The sequence below is a fragment of the Gallus gallus genome, chromosome 4, assembly GCF_016699485.2.
Source record: "Gallus gallus isolate bGalGal1 chromosome 4, bGalGal1.mat.broiler.GRCg7b, whole genome shotgun sequence".
Lineage (NCBI taxonomy): Eukaryota > Metazoa > Chordata > Aves > Galliformes > Phasianidae > Gallus > Gallus gallus.
In genome coordinates this window covers 61,866,962-61,877,629 of record NC_052535.1, presented here as the reverse complement: position 1 = coordinate 61,877,629, position 10,668 = coordinate 61,866,962, and the positions used below count along the sequence as shown (strand labels likewise).

The 10,668-nt window shown below is 35.4% G+C and overlaps 1 long non-coding RNA gene across 1 annotated transcript in view; it reads left to right on the top strand.

The window, feature by feature from the left end:
- The first annotated feature begins 9,907 nt into the window (after positions 1 to 9,907).
- Positions 9,908 to 10,668, top strand: part of LOC121110584 — an 84,537-nt gene continuing 83,776 nt past the window's right edge. Inside the window, exon 1 of the long non-coding RNA XR_005859259.1 lies at positions 9,908 to 9,972. This is a non-coding gene — a long non-coding RNA (uncharacterized LOC121110584). The remainder of the gene's footprint in view (positions 9,973 to 10,668) is intronic.

The following is a 10,668-nucleotide window of genomic DNA, read 5'->3' as shown; positions in this document are numbered from 1 at the left end:
TTTACTATCTTCTTTGTGTAATGTGGTTCCAGGCATCAGGACACCTATCTGCACTCCTTAGACTTCTGAAACATTCATCTTGGAGTCCTCTGTCTCCATCTGCCTAGATGATCTTTATTATGCTGTGCTGCTGTCTCCTATTCCACCACAGAGTTGTCAGATGCTTGTATTCACTTATATATTGCATTGCATACAATATAGCAGTGACATAGAGTTCATTTAAATAGGCAACACAGTGAGGTAAATCAGGGATAGAGACAGCCTCTTGTCTTTCTGAAGTAGCCCTTGTTGTGGGTACAAGCAGGAGCCCATTCTTGAAGTGGCGTGTTGTGTTTCTTTTAAGGTCAGCCAAGGTCAGGACCTTCAAAAGGACCTTTAGGTAGTGATATTTCTTTGCAAATGATCCTTAGATACCAGAACAAGGAAGAAGAGAGTGGGAGGTAGTGTTCCTATTTCAGTGCTTCATGTGAGCACTTTCAAGAAGAGATAATAATAGAAATCTAAGAATAGAATGAGTCAGAACAGAATTAAAATATAACCTTGGCTTTTTTTTTTGCCTCAGCCTCTCAGGACAGATTGCTTAATATTTTCTGTGTTCCTTTATTCAGAATCCCCTTTGGGAAGCAAAAAACATCTTTGCTTTTGCAGGGATACACAGCTGCATCCCACCCTGCAAGCATGGAATTAAGCAGAACCTCACTATTGAAAATGCCTCTGGGGTAGGGTAATTAGATGGTTTGTAATATACCTTCCATGTCCAGGTTCAGTTTCTTCTAATCCCAGCACTTGGCCATTGGTGTCCTATTCTGACGTACCAGATGCTATTTAACAGACAAGGGTGGGCCAAGAAGATCATATTTTAAAAATGTGCAAATAAGCAGCTAAATAATTTCAACAGTTCATATATTTTTTCAGTGAGCATGACATATCAGTATATTTTAAGCAACAAAAATAAGAGTTTTTCTTGTTTGTAGTGTATAATGACATCTTTTATTAAGTACTGTATTTGGCAATATTTACATTACTACTGATATGTGTTACAGAGACTTGAAGTTGTGTCAACACATTGTTGCTTTCAATTTCAAACGCTCATTTTTTTTCTTTCAGATATGTAATCCAGTCACAACACTGAATTTTATACTCTCAATCCCTAACCTGTTTGTTTATTTTAAATACAAGAAAATGTCCATTTAACTTTTTAATGCTCTGCTATTACACATTCCAAACCAGAGCTAAAGCATGCTTGCTCTCATTGAAGCTTTTTGAGTTTTCTCTAGGTTAGTTAACAAAGAAAACAAGAAAATTGTTCAAATGAATCATTTTTAAAAATTAGCAGATATTTAAACACTAGCAAATATTTCCATGTTTATCATTTTTTATCTTTTGCTAATTTGACAATTCTGCATTGAAACTGCACTTTTAAGTGTATTAACATACTCCATTTCATGTTAATTTTGATTATATAATTTGACCTTTAGAGAAGCCAACCTTTGTAGGGTATTTCAGATGTTGCCATAACTGTCAAGTATATTGTACAACTTAAGGTAAGTATGTACAGGAATTAGACTATAGAAATATCCATTCATGCTGTGGCCCTACACTTAAGTCATACATTTAAGACTCTTACTGAGAGTGGTGGCTGTATAATTTAGTCCTAATTATCTATTGCTATGATAGTGGCAGAGCAGTCACACTGAGCCATATCTGGGGTTTGCCTCTGATACTCATCCTTAGTGCTACCTGCTCACAGAGAAACCTGCTGCTCTCGGAGAGTGACAGAATCTGATTCCTAATTGCTTGTAATTCCTCACCTCCTTGTTTGGCTTGTTTCAATCTGGATGCCATCAGCATTCATGCCAGTATAATAAGTATTATGAAATCTCCACTATAATTCCTCTTTAATTAGCATCTATTATCTTAAATTGCTTCATCATTTTTTTCCAAAGCTCCTCTGTTCTTCCAGTAACACTCTTTGTGTAAAACTGCCTAAGCATTTCACTACTGGTTGGATCTGCTACAGTTTTCTATTTTGTCTTTTAATAGCTTATTCAGAAGGAGACAAAAGCACAGTGGGCTCTCAGAAGAGTCCAGTAGTATCGGTATTAGTGTTCTCAGAGCTTTCCTTTCTCTAGAGCATAATGGTTGAGCTAAGTCTTGGGGTGAAGAGCAAACCTACTGGGCTAATGGCAATAAACTTGTAAGCAGTGAGAGATATGTTCACTCAAGTACAACAGAAATGTGAATAGCTCTGTTCATCTCTAATGAGGACTCTGGTTGTGAATAGATAAAGGTGAAAACATACCATTCACATTTACATGAAATTATAGTTTTGCATTTCTCTTGGCTCACTAGAATTACATGAACTCAGGTTGGAATATCTTTAAATGTGCCCCTGTAAGATGGAAAGAGGCAGCTGAAATGCAGCACACAATCTCTTACTAGTTTCTCACCTGTGAGCAGTGACTGAATAGGATACAATTGTTATTTTATCCTTATTAAGATATTCCAAATGCTTTGGAAGTATGAACATTATCGTGTATCAGTGAAAGTGAAAACAGTACTATCATTTCAGTTCATGGATTGTCTGTTTTGAACCCTCTCCTTAATCCCTGAGGCCTCCCTGCCTTGACCCCATTATTTCCTAGATGTGTGTGATGAGTTTTATAGATGACCGTGAACTGAAATATGGGACTACACATTTCTGCTTTCAGGGCTGTTTCTAAGATAGATGAAAATGTTTAATTCTATTAATCTAATCACCTAAGGCAGATACATTGGACTCATATATATTTTGAGATTTTAAAACCTATGAAGTACTTTTGACTACACTAACAAAGCTATGTGAAGTTTAGCTGCTTCCGAAGGCTGTCATTTGATTTTTCCTCTTCACAGTAATATTTTAGCATTTTTAGTGCATTTCAAGTACTTTAGGCATTTCACTTGTATTATTGTTTTCTAACAATTGTCATCTTGACACGCAATATAGTTCAGAGAAACAGTACAGCATGTAAGAAGATTTCCAGAAAAAAAAATCAAACAACTGTAATAAGTGACTGAATAGGCTATAGTAATTTTGGAAATGTTATAAATGTACATAAGCAAATATTTCTTGCTTACTATTTGAAGGAGAATTTCACATATTCTTGTGCTCTACTCCAGAGTAATGAATAAAATAAATGAAAATAATGTCCTGGATTTGATAAAAATTAGGAAGGAGAATGGAATTTCCTAAGTGTCAGGAAGTGATTGGTAAGAACAGAGGAAAGCTTGAAACATTTCATTGCCTCAGGCTGTACATTCTCCCAGACATGCTGATGTGCCCTTACTTCCACTCTTCCCACTTGTCTGTATGAAAAGCAAACATTATGTTTCTACAGAGCCTTCCAGCAATTTTCTTCCATTCACTGAATACAATTCAATTACAGTGAATTTCACGTTTCTTTCTTTCTACGCTGGTGCACAGGCTAGGTGAGACAGTGCATAACTATTTGCTCAAGTTTTCAAAATCTAGACATCGCCTATTTCAAGAAGAGAAAGGGTGAACCTAAGATGATTTTTTTTTTTTATTGGGCTGGTAGTCACATTTCATAGAATAATTCATCTTAAAGGGTGATTGATAGGGTAAAAAGTCCCCTACTGAAATTGTGATTGCCTGCCTCCTAATCCTTCGCAATTTCTTTCTGTCACCACTTTCAACAGTTTATAAATGTTATGGTGTCAATGACAATATGTATAGGAGTATGTATAAACCGTTTATCATGCCCTTATGAACCATCGTTTAAGAATCACTGGTGGTTTTCAGGTCCTGCATTGTTAAAACTTGAAATACCATTAATATTTTCTGTTCAAATTATTTACTCAGAGTTATGAATTTGATGATGATATTGTCAGAAATAGAAGATTATACAGTGAAAAATATAACCAGTGCATTCCCATGAAAAGCAAAAGCAGTTGGTAATACAGTATCCTGAAGTAAGTAATATCTTGAAAGTTTCATCAGTACTGCAGGTTTGCTGGCTGTCAGAGGGAACTGAAGGAATGATTAAAATATAAGAACAAAGGCAATAATATATTTTTACATATTTTCATGAAAAATAAATTTATTTTAAGAGTCACCTCGGTATACATGGAATAATTAAGAATATAACACCCCCCCTCCCCCCCCCCCCTCCAAAAAAAAAATGTGAAACAAGGCTAGAGAAGATTATATGAATAGATTTATATTGCTGTTCACAAACACTATAATTCTTCATCTTTGCTACTGTACCTCTTCAACACTGGGAGACAATCTCTGGACATTTTTTAGTAGAATTTGTTCTATGAGCTCCGTTTATGAATTTCATACTAAATTAGTAGTAAAACTTTATTTTGCCACATAAATATATGATTAAATGTTTCTCATAATAATACTAACCCCCCCCAAAATGAATATGGCTTTCAAAGATTTCTGTACATATGCTACTATACATTAAAAGTAATTAGTAGAATTTTTCAATAGCGTATTTTCTTTGAATCATGAGAACAGCTTTTCCATATTGTGAGGACAGTGTTTCACATAACTTGATATATAAACTCGATATAAGCTGAAGGGTGGAGGTTTGCGTAAGTGTAAGCTCATGAATAGAATGCAGAATCTACAGAACTTCTTGTAAAGTGAAGATAAGAAAGTTGAATGGATGTGCTGTTGTTGAAGATAAGATGGTAAAATAGATGCCTCAGCTCAATGTAACATCAGTGGGAGCTGGTTTGGGCTACCCCGCTTAAAAGATTGGAAATTTACATCAAGAATGCATCCCATGACCACCAGAGATGTGATTTCTGCCCATGTCCTTGGAATGTAATAAATATGTATATGCTATACCTTTAAATACGTAGCCATTTCTCTCTTTGTTGTGCATATTCAGCGGGAGTGATCCCCCATACACCCAGCACTGTAAACGGAATACCTGTTTGACTTAACTCATTGTCGTGTCAGGTTACTTTGTCAGTTTTCTTGGCTTCACTTTGTGAACAGAAGTCCATACCAGCATGAAATATAGATTTATTTTTATTGTTTTTTTTAATTTTTATTTTGCCAGGATAAGTAAAAATAAGTATGTAGTTTTATTTAAGTTCTACTGTAGAGAAATTATGCTACATTCTTATTTTCTTTTCTGAACCGATGGTGTCAAACTTCAAGATGAACTTTTTTTCCCTACAACTGTTTCTAACGAACCACAATTATTAATGATTCCATTATTTCATAGCATACTTTTCATTTAAATGTTTTCTTCATCAATCACATGCCATGAAGCTATTCAGATATAATGAACCAATTTAATTCTGTTTTAATTCCTTTGAAGCATAAGATGTTATAGACTGGAAGGGAGTGTCTTTTGATCATAGTTGGTACTGTTCATAGCCATGTCTTAATTCTTTGTATTGTTCTATGGAGTTTCAACTTATGGGTGAAAATCAGTGGCTGAAAATGTGTGACTTTCAATATCCAGTTATGAAAGAGTCCCAGTTTACAGTGGACATGATCTCCCTTGTTGCCAACAATCTTTATACTTTCTTCTACAACATTTAGAATAATTTAGTACAGAATATGACCTAGGTTGTCCTGCACAGTACTTAGATATATTGATAATGCCCCCTACATTTGTGCAATCAACAAAACTCTTTGACACATTTACTTTTTCATACTGAGACCATTTGATGTAAATTATGTAAGGTAACCTGATTAAAGGCTCATCACCAGGTGTACAGCAGAGCACAGAAGTGCAAGAATAGATAGGAAAACCCCAATAATAGAACCACATCCCTCATGGTGATGTCCTAGGGGATTCTCAGCCCCATGGGTTTTGTCATTAAAAAAGTTCTCTAGATCACCTTTTGCACTGAGAGGAATGACAGTCTGTGGGAATGCACAGTTCACCATGGCTTGCAGGGGGAAAAACATCTTGAAATTTAGAAGACATTACAAAACGCTTAGAGGATGCATCCTAGGTGAGAAAAAATGAGTGGATCAAGGTGCTGTGAGAAAGAAGCATGTGAAAGGAAAAGAAAGGGAAAAGCTGCTGAGGGGATCCATACTGCAGGTATTTATGTATATATTTTCCACTAATTTGCTTTCATCCTGTGCAGACAGCGAAAGTAACAGGATGGAGCCACTGGAGCTGTTTGTTCTTGTGTGAGTGCTGGGTGCTCCTGTCTGTACTAATCATGTGTAGTTGGCTGTATGCTGTTGTACATGATGGGGATGAGGCAGCCTCACCTCTGTTGTGCTATTGGGTTGGTAACTCCTAACAAACATGATTGAATTTGGAAGGAGAATAGCTTTTTTTCTTCTGCTTAATACATTGCACAGTTTTGTTCTTCTGGGTCTTAACAATTCTTCTACGAGCTATTTCCTTCAGCTAAATAGTCTTCCTTATAGTTCTTTGCTAAAGACTGGTGGGAATAGCTTTATGTATGGGCACTCAAACCTAATGATAGGTTAATCAGGAGTAGATGTTGTTCTAGGTCTACTAAATAAGGCTGTGACCTTGATTTCACCTGCTCTAAATTTAATTTGTAATAAATGAATGTTCCTCTTTGCAGTAACTCTGTCTTGAGCCCTAATCAGTTAACTTAATTGATGCCTTTGAAGGAAAACTTAAATCTAAAGGCTCAAAGAGCAATATAGTCAATTTTTCTATGTTGTCTGTTTTTAATGTGTCTCCGGTGTACCAGTTACTCAAGAACTGTTGAGCTTCTTCAGTTATTTCAGAAGTGAGCCAGGTTACTAAGATAAGGATTACCTATCTATGCTGTATTCTTATTTGCCAATCTAACCTGAATCAAATACTGATTTCTTAAAAATGAAAAGTGGAGGGTGGGGCTAGTTTAGTTGTTTTCTATTAAACAGTGGAAAAAAAGACCAGCAAGCATTCCTGTATTGTTACTTACAAATCTATTTAAGACTAATCACACAGACACACAATCGAACCCACATTGTTTAGAAGTGCTTTTGTGTCTATTCTGGCTAATCTCCATTTCAGAACTTTTTTTTTTTTTAATTTAAAAACCAAACCAAATTAAAAGAAAACAACAACCAACCAAAACAAACAAACAAACAAACAAAAAAACAAACAAAGAAAAACCCAACACCAAAAACCCAAAGCTTTCCTTAGAAGCGAGCGCTGTATTTTGAACGTGCATATGATGAATACTAAATGGAATCTCATTAAATATGACGATTGTGAGTTCAGTTGAGGAGTAATAGCTGTAAAGGTACTAAATCTGAAGTGGAAACATGAGATGCATCTACAAACTGAAAACCATACTGTGTATCTGCAATTCTGTCCACCATGAATAGAAGAATATTGGCCAATAAAAGATTCTGAAAAATGAGATAGTGTCTTGAGTATATCTGAGCAAAATAACATTGAAATAGATATACTCCTTTTGCCTTTTTAATTTGCCCACCTCAGTACAGAGTGAATTTTACCTACTTGTGCTTCCTGTAATCCCTTGGTCTCTGTTCCTTCACTGAAATGCTTTTTTATTTTCCACTTTCATTCTTCAAATGTAATTATTTAAAGTACTATTTCACATGCTGGAATTTCTAACATTACTGGAGGAAAAGCAAGATAATATTTAAGAGTAGCTACATTCTTATCTATGGATATTTCTTATATTTATTCTGAAGAAGAGAATAAATAGGACTTTCTTTACTGCTAGTTTGCACAAGGGTTTTAGTATAGTTACAGTCAAGTAATATTTTGCATCTAACTAGTTCTGTTGCTTTACTTCATGTTGAACATTAACCAGAACAACAATGTATGCCAAAGCAGACTGATGCAGAAAAGAAAATATTGTTACTAGAATTACAGAGTAAGTAAATTACAGAACTGTTCTGTCATCCTATGGAACTGGATTTTCTTCCCCTTCATCTCTCAAGAGTAAAGTTTTATGTACCCTGTTGAGACTATCAGAGCAAACTGCTTTCTTAGCTGTTTTCCAGTTGGAATATGTCAATTCCAATTTGATGCATTTTTGTTATAATAGCTAAGCATATTATTACATATACAATGTGTGGGATCTAATGAGTCTCATTCAGTGATTTAGACAGTAATTATTCACTCCTTGATTGGCACATATCTGTCTTGAGTTGAAAATCTAAAGCATAATTAGATGATTTCCCAAAGTTATGCACTTAAATTTAGCTCTGCTCTAGTTATCCCATGCCAAAAGAATAATTTTTGAATGTACCAGTGAGTGTTCTGGATACACACATCTAAGCAATGTAGACTACCTCTGGACTTATGTGATATATGATGTACGATGCTTTATCCCTCTTAAGTACCAGCAGAAGCATTATTTCTTTACTTCCCCCCCCCCCCCCCCCCCCCCACACACACACACCTTTTTATTTATTTTTTGTTTCTGAACGTACCCAGATGTGACAGAACATATTTTTGCAAGAGAATTTGGGATAAAGACTCTTTGCCTCTGAAGAACTACACAGAGAAATGTTAATATCAAAGGCATAAACAATCGAACCCTTCTAGGCAGTACTAATGCCAGAGCGCAACTTTGTCTTATGAGTCGCAAGACAAAGGCTTAGCACTGGACAGATAACTTATTTAATGACCTTCTTTGTCACTGGAAAGCTAACATTAGGACAGACAAATTGATCAGTTCTGCTCATACACTAATATTGTACAAATGTATTGTATTTCTTAGCTGTAATTGTTAAGAAAGTTTACAGGGTGATCAAGCATGTTAGAGAAGCCAAGTGTTTCACGAACACTGCCAAAACTCTTTTATCAGAATTCAACAAATTTCAAATCTGAAAATTTACATCATGAGTTTCTAACCTGCTAGACCTAAGGCACTCTGTGATGAGCCAGGGGAGACAAAAAGAGGAAGCATGAGTTCACATTGAAAAATGAGTAATTTGCTTTGTTTGCTGTAATCAATCCATTTGAAGACACTGCGGTGAACAGGTTCACCAGAACCACAGAGTTACATTGTAAATGGCACTGATATAGCTCATATGAGAAAAAAAAAATCTAAAATAGTATTGTTCTTATTGGTTTTAATGTTAATCAGAAACCCTATCCAGAAACAAGAGGTTATGTTATTTACTTTCTTGATACTCAATAGTATGAAGAAGAACATATGTTCTCCTGTAGTGTAATGCTCTTAATAAAAATATAGACACAGGTAGGCAATCTCTATACTGTGAGGCCATGCCGTGAAAATGTGATACTGTGTTAATGAAATTACAAAAAAGACAAAGCATTTGAATGGCTCAAGACAATTCTATCTGTGGCCAAAGAGATTCTGTGAGTTGATCTTAATCTGTGTCTAAACAATCTAAACTCCTGTTGGCTTTACATAATTCTTTCTTTTGTTGTCTGATGTTCTTTGGTATCTTCTCATCTTTTAACATCTTCTCTAGGGATTTGAAGAATCACATTCAGATCACTGTAAACCTCCCTACCCCTTTCTTTTGATACCCTGCTCAACTTTATTGCCCTTGAATCATTTCACTGGAGAGTAGAGCAGAATCGTTTGTCTTGAAATTAGGGACATCTTGTACACTCTGTAGATTTCTCTTTAAAGTAATTTCCAGGCTCAGATTCACACTAAGTATCCCTGCTGCTGGAATCACACTTTTGTTCTTAGGATCTGTGTAATGACCAGCTTGATATCTCCTTGAGATAAAAGTAACACTGTTCATGGTGTTGCTAAAGTTATCCTCCCTTTCTCTCTTCCTCTTTCTCTCTACAGACATTTCCATCATTCATTTAGTTTCCAATTAACTCTAATTTACAATCACTGATCTGATGCTCTGTTTCACCAAGTCCTTTTTTTCTTTCTTTTCCCAATGTTCACTGCCCCTAACTGGCCTCCTGATACCCTGTCCACAGCTCAGGACCCCTGTTCTGCTCATGCTGGGACTGTCACACAGTGCACCACATTTCTGAAAGGAAACAGAAGGTAAATCTATTTATCTGGTGATTATGTTAAGCTTAAAATTTGTTTTTGAAGGAATTGTTCACATGAAAGCTAATTGAGGATTGGAGAATTTTCAGCAGTTATTTACTAAATTTTGAATTTCTTGGTACACAATTACATACATTCCAGGCTAAAAAAAAAAAAAAAAAAAAAAAAAGCCACATCTTTTTATAAGAAATAGGAGATTTGGTAGCTGTAAGACTGTCTGGTGCAATAATTCATACAGTAATTCTTGTGAAATTACTTCTAAACTAGAAGGGATTGCCCTTAGAACCAATTGGAGTTTGTATCTATCCAGTTTGGGATAAATAATCTGCAGTCTAGCAGCTGTTTGCTTAGTAAAATTCCATACCTCAGCTAAATTGTTTTTTATTAAATTTATTAGCCTGGACACACTAGGAGGCTAAGGTGGCTGTATGGTTCATGAATCAGAGATGCCTCACTCTGAACTGATAAAGAACTATTGAAAAAAACACATCTATCAGCCATTCAGGCATCTCTACCGTAATCAGACTGAAAATAAAAATAGCATTATTTTCATTCCTTCAAAGCAACTTGAAGGTGGATTTGCCTAAATGAAACTGATAAAACTCAGAGACGATGGCATAAAGGTAGCTTAACTTAAAGTTAATTGAAATTTGTTTAAGTCTCAGTTTCTAATTTAGACCTTATTTCTGA